Raw genomic sequence first — 13799 nt, 5'->3', positions numbered from 1 at the left:
ACTCATTGTTGATTTTTATTTTTTTTAAGTATGGTAATGAGTGTGTGGTTCACTACACAGAGTGATGTTGTTATAAAGAAACACGGGAGCTTTTTGTGCTTTCAAATATCAGACTCAAGAATAGTTATTCTTGACCCAATTGTTTTTATTTTATGTACACTGGGAATCATGCAAGTGATTGGGTTTCCCACTTTGAATTAGTTTCCAGAAAATACAGAGTGAAAATTATGGCCCATTTTTTAGGAGAAAATTATGTGCCCTAATCTCATTCCTAGCTTTACCATACTTTTCCTAGTCTTATTTTCTTCTTGTCGCGTTTCATTTATTTTAAATACAAAATCAAATCCTGTAATGTTCAGAAGCCACTATAAATTATATAGTGTGACACTGTCAGGTAAAAGTAAATTAAATAATCAATACCAAGTATTTTTAATTAAACTAATGTAATATTTAAAAAATATGCTTAGTAGCTTCACATTAGAGATTGTTTTTAAAGAAAATAATATATTCATTATGATTCTATTTAGTTATCAATATGCTCTTTCTAACATGAATATATATATATATATATTCAAAATGTGTGTCTTCATGTTCTTTATCACTTACAATTTCAAGATATTAAAGGATATTTGTCATCAATCACTTACCTGCAAAGTAACAAAATATTACCCTCAGACTTTTAAAAACATCACCTTATGATTACAGATAGCTGTGTTGTCTATACCTTGATAAATATCCCAATAAATAATTTAGAGTCACTCTTTCATCACTTACTTCACAAAACCTGTGATGGGGCTCCCACCTGAGGAGGTTAACCCTGTATTCTTGCAAATACAGGCGATATCTTCTGGATACTGTCAAACCAGTATTCTTTATAGTGGTGTGGAGGGAGGATTAAGTTTAAATAATTTTAAAGTAGGAGGAACTTAATAAAGGAAGCTACAATGTGGAGGTGTGTACCATAATTATTAAGTATTTCCATAGTTGACTGCGACCCTTATTAAGCAATGTGCCAAATGCCAGGCTGCTCTTCATGATGGATGCACGGGAAGAAGTCATACACACCAAAGTAACGGAACACATTAATAAAAGTTTGCACAGTGGGTGTCCTTCGCGCAGGCTGTGGTGACAAATATCCATGCCTTTACAAACTACATGCCATTATGTTGTTTAGTCCTCTGGAACTCACTTGCCATTTTACTGTCTATCATTTATTTTCTGCTCTGGTGTGTATGCTCTGAGTGATCTCAACAGAAGGTCACAGCCAGTGAAGTTTCCTTATCAAACACTTCATTTTGTTTTTCTTGTCTGGGGCTTTGAATGGTTTGCTTTTCAAGTTTATTGTACTTCATTTTAGTAAATGTCCCAAGGAGATTCAGAGTAGGTCCTAGGAGCCAGGTCTTCCATCAATGTGTGTGGCCCATGTGCTCCTGTGGTCTTCGCAGTTCCCATTTCTATAAATAACTGCCGGGACATTTGCAGTAACACTTTTATTGTCTTTAACCTTATCTCTTGTTACTTTTAAGGTTCTTATAAAAAGAAAAAAAGAAAAGAAAGCAGCTTGTCTCAGTCTCTGTATTTTGGCACCTATTGGCTATAAGCAGGTGGGCAGCAGTACTATATTATAGCTTTTAGAACTACATTGCTGTTTCCATCAAAGTTCTCCTCATTCAGGCTCGGCTATCAAAGTAGAGGTGGGGGACTTCTAGTTAAACAGCATATTACCAGAGATCAGGATATAGTGTTCTCACTACATAAAATAACTTTGACTGTTTTAAGCACAGCAAATTATCTTTTCCCCCCATTTCTTTTCCAAGCCAGTGTTTAACAATGGACCTTCACAAAGGGACCTATTAAAACATCACCGCATCATCTCAGGTCCTGGTTGTCCGATGGTAAAATTGAAAGAGTGCGCACACAGGGAGAGGACACCGTGCCTTTTGCAGGAGAGACAGACCTGTAATCTTGTCGCAGGCACTCAATTACAGCTCTGTGATAGGGGTAGTGGACATTAACACCAGGGCTGCTCTGAGCACCCCCAAGGCGCCAACACCTGGAAAGTCTTTTATCCTCTGCCTCATCATTTCCAGTGTGGTATTTTTAGACCTCACAAAGCTGGCATGCTGGGCATCCGTCCCTCCTACTTCACCATCTCCCTCCCTCTCTGATTTTGAGGTGGCGGGCGCTGGCATAACAGCTGAATAGTAAGCTAGCTCCGGACAGATGTCCACACTGTTTCTCTACCTCCTATGCAAATATTCTGAGCCTGGCCAGAAGAAGAAACGGAAGAAAAGAGAAGGAGAAATTTGCTCATTTGGGGACCAGATTTCAAGCTTTTTGGGTGTGGCACTCATTTAATTTGGGACAGGTAACAATGTGATAAGCAAGTCCTTGATGAAACCTCATGACTTGCAGTATGCTTGAAGCTTTTCTTTATTTGAACACAGGAAACCAGTGATACCTGTGGCAATAAATCATTTTTAAATATATCAAATTTGTAATTATGCGACACGAATTGTGAAGTAAAGGGCTTTATGCTATTGGACTTGTAAAAATTGCTCCTACCTTTGACAAATTTTTATTCACTCTGTTTAAAAATTGCTGCTCTCAATCATGATCTATTTTCAACATTTTCATTAATATACATGCTAATTTCATGTCTAAATCAAACAACTGTGAAACTACATTTGGCCCGCACTCTTCAAACAACTGAACTTCTGTCAACATGTTGTTGTGAATAAAATTCCTGTTAATCAACATGTGTATTTTTATGTAGTTCAAAAAAAGAATATCTAATATGAAAAATATTTTATCTGTTGCTTCTTCTTATTACCAATTAAACATATGATTTTCTGCTGCTTCCATAAGACATGCTATATCTTTCCCAATATGTTAAGTAATGTGTAGGGACTTGATAATTTTGATAATCAATGTGTTAATTTGTCAATTCAGCATAAATCCAGGAATTTTCAATCCCTCGATTTGCCATGTCAGTCCTGGGCTGGTTTCCTCCCAGATCCATTGCTGACACTTGCCCTGATCTGCTCTGTATTGCAGGGTGATGACCTTGCAAATGGTTTCTCAGGATCCCTTGCCAACAGTTTCCGTTTAAGTTTATGCCACAAGAGGCATTGGAGGGAGATAGGAAGAAGGAAGAGAGAAGCCTCCTCTTTTTCTCTGATTTGGTAGATGTCTCGGAGAGTAACTGAGTCAATGCTGTAAGTCCAACCTTCGACAGGAAGTCCCTCCTCCACCGTACTTTCAACAGGAAATTCCTCCCCCACCGTACAAACTCTCACCAGGCAGAACCTGTTGTGGTTCCAGATTCTACCTGGTGGCCCCAGCTCCTGGTCTCTACTACAACCACTGCTTCTGTTGGCTTCTGAGGGTACTCTTTCAGCTAAACCAACACCGTTTGTTTTTTAAATTGAAGTATAATTGATATACATGATATTGGTTTCACGTGTGCAACATATTGATTCAATAATTCTGTACATTACTCAGTGCAGTAATTATAGTCACCATCTGTCACATTACAGCCATTATAATACTATTGTCTATATTCTCCATGCATGACTCACTTATTATGTAACTGGAAGTTTATAGCTTTTAATTTCCTTCGCCTATTTCTCCTATCTCTCTACTTACCTCCCTTCTTGCAATCATTAGTTTGTTTTCAGTATTTAAGAGTCTAGTTTTATTTGTCGGTTTTGTTTTCTAGCATCCACATATAAGTGAAATCATATGGTATCTTTCTCTGTCTGACCTATTTCACTTGGCATCATACCCTATAGGTCCAAGCACAATGTTGTAAATGGCAAGATTTCATTCTTTTGTGTGGCTGAGTAATATTCCATTGTATATATACTCTACATCTTCTTTATCCATTTATCTGTTAATGGACACTTGGACAACCGACCTCTTTTTAACAAATCCATTGCATAGCATGGGAGTGCTCTATAAGAGAATTTGCTGTGGTTCTGACAACACATCACAGTTGGTCACTGACAACTGTAACTACTACACCTTTGGATTTACTATTGGTTTCATACCAAGGTCAAACTTATTGCAAGCTGCTCTAAATCAAAGATTATGAATGATGAGATTATTTGGATTATTTGAATCAGGCCATGACTGTATAAGGCAAGATTTGTTTAGTGTTAGTCTTTGCTCTTAGGGCTTCACATCAGCCTATCCCAGACTTTTCCAGAACTATGCCCTGATCTGAGACTTTTCTTACCCAGTCTTCCCTCCTTATATCTCTCTTCTCATAGTTGTAGACCTGCATCATGATGTGATAGCTCTTCATCTACTCCTGTTCCATTCTCCTTTCCTTAGTATTGTAGTGTGTTTGGTGACTCTGTAAGAAAGGGAATATAGAATTTTTCAGCTGTGCTTGTTCACAGAAACCTACTTTTAGAAAACCTTCAGGGGATATTACCTTATGTAACATTATCTGGGGAATAGTCATGTAATTTTTAAACACAGTAATTTATCACCTTGAAAATTTGCTCCTTCTTTTCCAATTAATCAAGATATAGAAAGTGAAATTGCAGAGTTTACTGCAATTAATGCAGGAAGGAGCTCTTGTTGAACTGATGTCAGATGGCAGGATGGTGAGATGACCGAGTCTTTACAAAGATGGGATGTAGTCAAGTCAAAGAGCCACCTGGGTGGCTCAGTCTGTTGAACGTGTGATTTCAGCTCAGGTCACGACCTCGTGGTTCACAAGTTGGAGACCCACGTCAGGCTCTGTGCTGACAGCTCAGAGCCTGGAGCCTGCGTCAGATTCTGTGTCTCCCTCTCTCTCTGCTCCTCTCATACTTGTGCTTTGTCTTTCTCTCTCTCTCTCAAAAATAAATAAAAACATTAAAAAATGTTTTAAAAAGAGGAAAAGGAAATGGTTATATTTTAAGTGTCTTCAATATAACTATTGAAGACTATTTAGTAGGCTTCCCCTAACAGTAAGCTTCATTTGACCCTAAAACCTTTCCGTGAAAGCTCTACACCTAATTATTTTTAAGATAAATTATTTGATATTTTCAGTCCTGTATTGATACTTCGATGAAAGAAGTGCTATTTTATATTTTTCATAAAAATATTGTTCCAATCATCATTGTATCTTGATATGATTAATTTATAGAATATTATAATACCAAAATGGATTAAACATTTATTTTAACTAAGTGGAAGTAAATCAGTTTAATCATGTATATCCTTTGGAACTATGTTTTTTTGTTTCCTTTTTGCTTTCTCCTTTGGCAGCTGGTTATGAATTAAATGCATTTAAGCCTTCAGTTTTCTGAATTATATCTAGACAATAACTTCTCATTTTCTTTCATAAAATCCTTTTGGATTTCTTGTGATTTCCTTATCCTTATATGTCTCTACTGCATTTTTTTCTACAGATTTATTAGAAGGTGACAATCTAATGTTTATTTGTCTTTATTGAATAAGCACATCACTAAGATTATGCCACTTAAGGATCAGAGCACACTGAGCACCCTGCTAAATAGCTGCTTGATTATAAAGAGTCAACAATCAAAATTAATGTTAAGCAAAATTCAGGATCATTAAAATAGGTGTGCAAATAAAAGGCTTTCCTGCAAATAATTTATTGCTCCATGAAGTTTTCTGAATTTACTTAGTTAGGAGTCACATAGAGATCCCCAAAATGCCATTCACTTATTCATTCATTTACTGATGGGTAAGATTAAAAAAAGAATTGAATACCTCATTTGGTCTTGTATTGAACAACTAATTAAGGGTAGAATATTTATTCACTAATTCATTTATTTATTCACTATGTATTGAGTTCCTATTATGTATAAGCCACCACATCAAGTGACTGTGGGTATATATGTGATAAACAAGAGCTAGTCTCGATGGTCCCACCATTTTTCCAATGGACTGTCCTGCAACAGACCATCTGCATTGGTCTCTTGATATTGCCTGGGATTCTTATGACCATATTCTCTCTAACTCTTCAAATGCCTGTCATACACCTAGGTTGACTACCTTGTTATGCCATAACTTATACTTAAGCAGTTAGTTTTCTTCCACCAAGATCAGTGATAGCTTGCTGGAAGGTTTCAAGGCCAAGAGTGCAATTATATTCCTCAAAAACATAACTTATCTTTAATCAGAAGAACATTAGTCAGCTCTTATACTTTGGATCTTTGCATGATGGTTAGATTGCCCTTTATGCCTAAGCTCAGGCAGTTTGTTAGGAAGTTTTCTAAGAGCCTCGTTAATTAAGTGGATTAGTAAACCTAATGAAGGGTCATATAGTGGAATATGTACTACACTGAAAGTCAAAAGAGTAAGAGATCTGATTCCATTTCATCTAAAGAATGGAGAGAATATCTTACCACACCTCTGCACAGGGTCTATAAGTATAAAAAGAGATAATGTATGTGAAAATTATTTGAGGGGCATCTGGGTGGCTCAGTCAGTTGAGCATCTTACTTTTGATTTTAGCTCGTGATTCCAGGGTCATGAGTTCAGCCTGACATTGGGGCTCAGCGTGGAGACTGCTTAAAATTCTCTCTCTCTCTCTCTCTCTCTCTCTCCCCCTCTGCTCATCCCCCACTTGTGCGCTCTCTCTTTCTTTCTCAAATAAAAAATAATAAAAATTAAAGTAAAAAAAGTTATTTGAAAAAAATATGCAATGTAACTCATGTTTACTGAGGATGTGTAATGTGCTGGGCACCCTCCCAAACTGGGATCTCCTTTAGTCCTTACAGCAAACTTGTATATTAGGGGGGAGGCATGGAAACTCCCACACAGCTCATATCTAGTACAGCTCAGTGTCCTACTTAGTCTTCTGGTGTCACTGGAGCACAGTTTCCTTGTACCACTCTAGAGCTCTAGGAGCAGGGACTTTAAATGCCATCTAATAGCTCTGTGTTGGACATGTGTTTTCATTTTTGTTTTTCCTATTGATTTCTATTTTAGAGGACAGGAAGAGAAGATATTTAACTTGTCAACATTACTTGGCAGTCTGATTTAGAGGTGTATAAAACAAGGCACATTATTAGTAAAGATAAAGTGAGAATAAAGCTACCAAACAAAATGACAGCAATTCAAATTGATCCTTTTTCTATAAAATGCCAATTATAAAACACATATGAAAAGTATGCGATGGAATGATGTATTAAAGTATTTTCTTTTCCTTCTCTAAGAATTTAATTATTATCATTATATTTAATAGGGGTATTTCAAAAAGAGACTTATTTCCTGCCAAACAAATGGTAGAGGGGGTTTTGCTTAATTTTTTTTAAACTTATGAATAGAGTAGGAGAGATTTCTCCAGTCATTGCAGAAGAATATTTTGGAATCTCAGATTAGACACACAATACAGTCCTGTACACATTTAAACAATTAGTGACTGGTGACTTTGTGAGCTTTTATAGCTAAATTGTTTCCTTTGTAAGTTATTTCTAGTATAGGACCTCATCTGGCCTTGACGGTCATTTAATTCTTTGCCCAGTCTTTCTCTTCCCTATCTGGAAAGTAGTGGTCAATGAAGACATTGACATTCTGCTTTTGCCCAAAGTGTAGATGGGCATACAAAAAATAGAAAGCTCCTTTGGGAAGTACGTGTTTCCTTAGATGCTGTAAAGGAGTGTAGAAGAAGAAAAAATATTCAGAAACAGACACATAGCAAGTAAAATGAAATAAATATACAAATGAATGAGAAGTTTAACAAACAGTTTACATTGGCTTAGTGGGTTAAAGAAATCAAATTTGTTTCTGTCCATTGGAACATAGCTCCTAATTGGACTTGTAGGTCACCTTGGCTCCCTTTGCACCTGTTGGAGACATTAGTTAAAATATGAGCATTTTGTCAAGTTAAAAGAAAAAGAATAATGGACAGATGGGTGAACTTACTTTTAAAACAAGGGTGTTAAGGTGCTATAAGAGAGTGTGGATTGCAAAAGAATATGTGTATGTGATGAGAAGAAGTGAGGAAAGAAGAACCTAGAGAGAGTTCTATATAGATAACCTAGTAATGGTACTTCTACTTGATCAACGTGTATTACATAGAAAAACATTTTTCTATGTATTATGGTGGTACCTTAGTAGTTTTCCCTCGTAGTAGTCAAAATCCCTGTAAAGCAGGTTGTCAGTATAAATTATCACTACATTAAGACTGAAGTAAATTACAAATTGTTCTAAAAAGGGTTACTTTCCCCCCTTGTCTTATGCAGTGATTTAAAAGGTAGGTTTCAAGCATTCATTTATTTTAGTTTCTATGGGTTCTATCTGATCATGATATTATTGACCTACAATAGTGCAAAAAATAGCAGGTAGCCGCTGAAAAATAAGAGGCATGAGTAAAAAGCAAATAGTTTTGTGTCATAAAAAAAGGAAAGAAATCTCCTAACAAAACCTCACATCGTTGAAATTTAAAATACCCAACTACAATAAATAAAAATGTGAGCACTTTAGGGCACCTGGATGGCTAGGTCAGTTAAGTTCTAGACTCAGAGTCTGAGCTCAAGTCTTGATCTCAGGATCATGAGTTCAAGCCCAAGTTTGCCTCTGTACTGGGTGTGAAGTCTACTTTGAAAAACAGAAGATTCACATTTAAGGGTATCTCCAATCTAGAGAAAAGATGAAGCTAACCATGTCAGAGGTCTGGTGAAACTGCAATGTGGTACCACAGATGCAAAGACTTTGTAAACTAAACTGCCAAATTAGTGGCAGGTACTTCTATCGTATGCAACCCCTTTTAATTAAATTGTGAAATGAGATATGTCTCCTCCTTAATAGATAGGAAAGTCATCATCCTACCTTGTGATGACCAGATGGAGTTTACACAAGCATGGAGAGAGAAAACTTCCTCTGCCCTAACAAATGAAGAGTGAGACCATACCTGAAAGCTTTTCGTCCATGCAAATAACCCATGGGGACAGGGTTTGGCAGGATATCCAGAGGCAGGAAGAAGATGAGCTTTGTGCCAAGTAACTCGAATACTCATCTTTTACTTGTCTGTAAGTCTGTCTTTGCAGACACAGATGTCTGGAGAACTGGAATTCTTAAGCTACCTGAAGCAAAAGTTCTGGAATGAGATAGTAAAAGTGGTGGTGGCACTGGTAAGATCATTCATGCTGTCAGAAAAAATACAAACTATCAGAGATAAAAATGCATTTATATTTGAGCCATTTGCAGGTTATTTGGTTTGGCCATCAAAACAAGAAACTTATGAATATTCAGCAGAGGGACCATTAAATGCTAAATGCCAGTATTGTTCAATTGTCAAAAATTATATTCAGAATAGATCTAAAAACACTGTGTAATTCTAAACCCTTATGCAAACATAAGGTATAAATCTCAGTTTATAATGTGAAAGTGTACTAAATGTTTTACATTTCTTGGCAAAGTGTCTCAAGATCTGCTGGGAAGTTATAACTGTATTTATTTTATTTTCATGACTGTCATCACACTTTGAGCAGCTGTGACAATTTATTGCTGGAATAACTCCATCCCAAAATTATTACTGTAAATTGAAGCCCTATTTTTCTGCCCCAAGTGTATTCTTAATATTAACAGTTGGTAATTAGTCTGTCCTTTGCTGAGACACTGAATAGTTTTGAAGAGCATTCTGTACATTTAATCAGGAGAACGGTTTCCCTGCAAAAGCAGACTATAAAATATAACATTAATTGAATTGTGATAGTTTTCACTAATTGCTGATGATTATCTCCATTTTGTTGCTTTTAAAGCACATTTCCTTAATATTATAAGGATAATTTTTTCCCTGTAATTCCTTCCTGAGAAACCTGGCTTTGGAGAAAATACAAGATTTTACAGATGCAAAAGGAATAGGTAAGTTATTATAAACTGGTCTTCTAAAGAAACAGGTGTATATGAAATACTTAATTCTTTTTAAACCTGCTAAGCAAACTGGTCATTTATTAGAATAAAGTTTCCCTGCCTGGAGCACATACAAGTGAGCACATTCTGTCTTCACTCCAGTCTAGATACTTGCAGGCCATATACAGATAGCATGCTTTGTATTTAGAGAGCATATACTACTAGCCTTATCATTCCAGAATAGCACTACACTTTCAAACACCTTCTTTGCATTTTGCTTGAATCCTGCTCGCCAAGCACTTGTACTTGGTGTTTCCTTGCTGTTTCCATTTCATGCCGCCAGGAGCTTTAGGAAGTAGATATACATTTGTAAAGTTTCATGAAGGTATTTTATGTTATTGAAGCAGATTGTCTTTCTAATTCATTATATTTTTACTTATCAGTGTTTCTTCCAAGCCCGTGTTACTTATAACAAAACAGAGTAAAGCATCATAAATCTTTTCATTAAGCTCTAAATTAAAATTTTGTTCCAAGGGACAATGGAAGGTTATGACTGGTTAATGGGTAGAGTAAAATAAGACAGTGGACAAGATATAGTAATATTTGAATTTATCATATTAAATTAAAAATGGATTTCCTGCTTATCTAAGGAATGAAATAATTTTGGTTAAAATAAAATTGAAATTTGGTTATTTTCCTTATTTTCATGTTGGTAAAATGTCATATATTAGATTCTGATACAACCTTGCATTTTATACTAAGAGGTGTTATTTACCTGCAAGCATCATATTTATGTTTGGCAATTTTCTTTTGTAGCTATGCTGAATGATCATTAGCCACAAAATTAATATGATTTTATCAAGATTGGATATTTTGGGTCATTTCAGGGCCTTACTTTTTTGTAATTGTGGTTTATAAATATGTGAGAGACTTAGAAAATTGTCTCATTAAAATAGTTACAAATAATTAAAAGGCACAACCTGCTGGCATGTTAATAGGTCACTCAAGGGCACATATCTGTGCTCACAAAGCAGAGAATGTACTTTATTTGGAACAACAGAACAGAATAGGCCCTTTGCTAAGGTAGTATTGTAAAAATTTAAGCGATTTTTGCTAAACTTACAAATGAGGAAACTTACAAATGAGGAAATTATCAAATGTTCATGTTGAAGCTACCTCCATGTATATTACTAGAATAGGTTTTACTGGAGTCAGAAAGAATGTACAGACCCTATGGTTCAATGTGAATTATACATACACTGTTTCATTTATGCCTAATCATTTTAATAGTAATTTATTTGGGTAGTATTTAATATCTTCTTGGATATGAGCCAGAGAGAGAAAGTGATTATGATAATACATTCGGGTACTAAATAGGCTGAATACTTCCAAGCTTCCAATGATACAGCTGTTAACGACAGTGGCTTTGCTAGTTAATCAGATGTTTTGCCACTGGGAATTGCCCATGTGAATCGAATCTGACAGAGGCTTCTGCTTCACCTCAAATGTAATGACACAAGTGTGTCACTTATTAAGGACTCCAGGAAAAATGCACATGGCATTCACCCTCAAGCAACTGGAGCTCCTATCCAAGTATCATCCCCATTTATGGTATGATAATAAGTCATTCATTAATTGAATAATGATTCAAGAGTGAATGCAAGTGCCTTGCATATTGAATAGCATATATATGTTTTTTTGTATACGCTTCAGTTTGGACCATTCGAAATTTAATGTCTAAAAGCACAGACAACACCGTTTAAGAAACTGAGTTTGATTGGTTAGTATTTCCCAGAAGTGGAGATAAGAAACTCATTTGTAAGTAAAATGTGAACTCTATTATCCATGTCTTTTCAGCCAGAGTGCCATAAGATGGAAAAAAAAATTCTGGGTTTAAATCTACTTGAGATTATTTGAACTATTTTATATTTCAGTTGACTTTTGGCTTACTGTTTCTGAAAATTTGTGTCCATTAATTAACCTGAGGCAGTCTTTAAACAAACACACTTGTGACCTTTTTATATTGAACAAGATTGTGTTCTTGGTGTGGGGTATCTGATGCATTGATCTTTTGCAGCAATTTCAAGGTTGCAGAAAAAAAAAAAAAGAACAGAAGCTGCATTTTGTGGGTTGATCCAAGAAACCAGATTCTCTACCTCCTTCAGTAAGATGGGTCAGGTGCCAGAATATCGACTTTGTGTGGATAGAGGAGGTGGGGCTTTGGGTTCACGGCTGCCCTTAGGAAGGAGGGAATGGTTTGAGAGCAAGCAGCGCTGCTGGGGTGCCAGACTGGTAAGGTCTTGGTAATAAACAATAATCCACAGCCGTGAGGGCACCAGTTAAGGGTCTGTTAATTGTATGCAAGTAGAAACAATTCTTTAAACGTCCTTTTGAATATCAGCTAGATTAAAGTTCATTTTGAAAAATGAATCTCACTTCTCTTTATGACTGATGGTAAGGAGTTACCATGAGCGACACCTCCAATTTTAAAAGAAGACTGAAATGAGACCAAGAAAAATTCAAAGGGAATGATTTCTATATTCCTGGTGAATTAGTGATGCGATAATGCATTTTAAAAATAGCCTTATAATAGTATAGAGCAAATATCATCTATAAGATTCTTCATCTTTTCCATCAGTTAGATTGATTGCTGCTAGTGACCTGTTAGTCTCCCCTGGGTCTGTATTATTCACAGACTAAGCCTTATGCAGACATAACTAGGTCACCTTAATTACCTGTGGAAATAAGGTGTACTTGTGAAAGTTTCACAGCGATAATTACTCCAAAATGCCAAAATTGTATATGCAAACCTTGGCGGTATGTGCTGTAAATTACTGCACAATCAAGATCAATCAAACCAAATGGCGTGTGTGTGTGTGTGTGTGTGTGTGTGTGTGTGTGTGTTTTCCCCAATTTCTCAACATTCCTCAACATCATTCTATTACCATGATAAAAATCTGATCCTTGCCAGCAATGTGTTGACTGTATACCTTGGGAATTCGCTGTAGGGTGTTTTTCTCTTTTCTAAACTCTTTTGCAGTACTTAAGAAAATCAACAGACTATTGTAAAGGAACAAAAGAAAGCTAATCAATTGGTTTTTTTAAAATCTGAAATGATAGCATGGAATCCTTCCTAATCAGCTTTTTTTTTTCTTTCCCTGCAGACATTTCTGTGCCTGTCATTTTGTCACAGAAATAAAGTGAAGAAGATTAGAAAATTCATGGTCTTTTTAAACAGTGAGGAAATGAAAAGTAGAAATGTTTTACATTTTCATATGAATATTTTACTTATCTCTTCACCAGTCTATTTAAAAGAATAATAATCCCATTGAAGATCCAAAACACTTGTAGATGCCTAACAGCCAAAGTAACACTGCAGTTTGAATAACATTAGCAAGGTTGAATTCTAAAAATTCCTTGAAAATTCTAATAGATTAATCTGTAGAACTGATGACTAATATTGGAGATCATCATTTGCAATAAGAATAGTGAAATAAGAACTTCTCCATGACTCCACCAACTAACTACGTATTTTCAAGCCAATCAACTTTATACAATAGGAGTGTTAATTTTTCTTTTTGAAATATAATGTATTTCCTAAATTTTGTAGTGCAAATTTGATGGCATGAAGTTTTCACAAAACCTACAGAAAAAAAGTTTCTGAAAGAATTTTTTTTTTACCTCAAAAGTGAATGGATTTATAGGAAAGTCAACTAGCAAGTATCTAAAGACCAGTAGCTGCTGTAAAAAGTCCAAATTGACCCACAGTGTGAGAATTAAGAATTTTAGCTTTCTGATATGAGGCAGAAGACCACAGAATATTTCTACTGACTCTTTCCCTATTCTTAAAAATTCTTATGCTGACAACTGTCCCAAAACACAATTTTGTCATCATTGTTTCTTCTTCTTCCAAGTCTAAACCACTAGTGATATGAATAATACAATTTTCCTAAAAGAATGTATTAAGTAAGAATTGG

Source organism: Crocuta crocuta, unplaced genomic scaffold, assembly GCF_008692635.1.
Source record: "Crocuta crocuta isolate KB4526 unplaced genomic scaffold, BGI_CrCroc_1.0 scaffold38, whole genome shotgun sequence".
NCBI lineage: Eukaryota > Metazoa > Chordata > Mammalia > Carnivora > Hyaenidae > Crocuta > Crocuta crocuta.
The sequence above is the reverse complement of the archived record's forward strand: the minus strand, read 5'-3'. Positions refer to the sequence as shown.